The 2,042-nt window shown below is 35.7% G+C and overlaps 1 long non-coding RNA gene across 1 annotated transcript in view; it reads right to left on the bottom strand.

Moving 5' to 3' along the window:
* LOC115071766 overlaps window positions 1-1,802 on the bottom strand; it is a 3,784-nt gene extending 1,982 nt beyond the window's left edge. Inside the window, exon 1 of the long non-coding RNA XR_003850844.1 lies at window positions 1,675-1,802. This is a non-coding gene — a long non-coding RNA (uncharacterized LOC115071766). The remainder of the gene's footprint in view (window positions 1-1,674) is intronic.
* Between the last annotated feature and the right edge of the window lie 240 nt (window positions 1,803-2,042).

Here is a 2,042-nt window from a genome sequence, read left to right as displayed (position 1 = left end):
ATATATATGCTTTTTTTAACTAGGGTGATTTGTAAAACTAAAAATCATTGCTGTCTACATTTAAACTGTAAGACATGTAAATCCCACAGGGCTTGTATCCTGATGGGGGATGGGATTATTTTATCAAGGGACTGTGCTTGCTAACATGGCCATGTGGCCTGGTCACCATCATGGCTGCTGACCTCACGAAGAGGGAGTCAAACATGTGGCCTTGTCTCCATCTTGGTTGATGACATCATCAATATGGGTATAGTCACATGGCTTGGTTGCTGTCTTGGACAGTGACTTTTCAAAATGACAGTGACCTATGAGACCTTGCCACCATCTCAATCCAACCACATGGCATGATTCAAAATGGCAATACCCAAAAAAACTTGCTGCCTAATTTATTTTGTTTTGGATTCTTGATGGGAACATATAAAGGCAATACATTTTTATTTCAGACTAAGAAAGTAATGCCAGATTTCCATAATGGGAGTCTAGATTTTTCCCTGTTTCTAAAGGGGATTATTTTGAGTTTTAACTTCTTGTATGGTATATTTACTGGTTTTTAAAGATGACTTTTAAGTTTTTACATTGCTTAAAATGCTTACAGGTTTTTTTAAAGAAATTAGTTTTAGATTTTAACATTGTTTGCATAACATCATTATCTAATAGTATTAAAGGAATTATTTGGATTTTAACATCTTTTTTACATGGTATTTTCTGATTTCTAAAAGTAACTATTTTAAATTCTTACTGTTTTACATAAAATATTTGTCAGTTTCTAAAGAGACCTTAAAGTTTTTCTAACCATATGCCTTCCAGACTATCCAGGTACAAAGGGAGCTGACACCTTGTGATGGCTAGACCTGAAAAGCTCATAAGAATTCATTGTGCTCCAGGGCCAAACCTTGCAAGAGACAACCTGCTACCAGCACATAGTTACAACACTGGGAGGTTAAAAGGGATAGCCTATTTCCTTCTCTGATGCTCAGTTGCTGTGTGCTTGCTTTTGTCCCTGACACAGCATTCCCCCAGGTACCTTCTAGTTACAATGTCATGGACAGACTTAAAAAAAAAGAGTATTGTGATATTGTCTCTTCACAAGTTCTTTTAGGCACCATTGTTTTCTCTGTTTTCCTTAGGTTTTGGGTACTTATGTATAATAAATTATAAAATGGTTTTTCCAATCCAGACTGACAGCCCTCTTCAAAGGAATTCACTTTGCGAGTTAACAGTCTTGCCTTAGTTTAAAAGTAAAATATGGATAAACAACTTAAAACTTGTAGGCTAAAGAAAAACAAATGCCTTTTTGTATTAATTATATTGGTAAACTGTCACCTGCTGTTTGAGCTCACTGATGCGCTGACTCTGGAGATGGGATTGGCCCTCCCACTTCTGACTCAAGCCTAATAAGATGTGTTCTCCAAGACTCTTTTCCAGGTTCAGGCTGGCCCCTGACCCTGTGATAAGAAAAAGGAGAACAACAAAACAGCCTAAGAGTAAAGGCACTGTGCAGTTGAGAACAGCTAAGGTGTAAACTAATTTCAAAAGAGGGTATTACTGTCTATAGTAAAAGTAGTTAATGGGATACTCTAGTTAGTCACAATACTGAGTAAAGTCACTAACACAGACTAATGTAACTCTTCATTATACCAGACACAGACATCAAAATTATCAATTTGGACTTACCAAATGTATGCGATTATTCTTTGAAATGTGATCATGCTTGATGAGCAATTAGAATATCCGCTTTGTTTCTTCTTACAGACTTAACTCTCAGGGGAGATTAAGCCATCCATGCTAACTGCAAAAAAAACTTTTCACATCATTTAATAAAGTAATTTTTTGCTAACAAGGATAAATAATTGTGTATCAATACATTCTGAAGTTTATTGCTGCTCACAGCCAGGTGACAATCCTGCCACGGCCTTCCATTTGTCTGTCTTTGAATAGTATGTGTGCTTTTCTTCATAAAAACATAATCATGTAATTTACTGCTCTTTCAACATTTTATGCTGTATATATATATATATATACACACACACATATAGATATGA

Source organism: Nannospalax galili, unplaced genomic scaffold, assembly GCF_000622305.1.
Source record: "Nannospalax galili isolate Female #2095 unplaced genomic scaffold, S.galili_v1.0 scaffold1081, whole genome shotgun sequence".
In the NCBI taxonomy this organism is placed as follows: domain Eukaryota; kingdom Metazoa; phylum Chordata; class Mammalia; order Rodentia; family Spalacidae; genus Nannospalax; species Nannospalax galili.
This window is presented reverse-complemented; position numbering and strand designations above follow the sequence as displayed.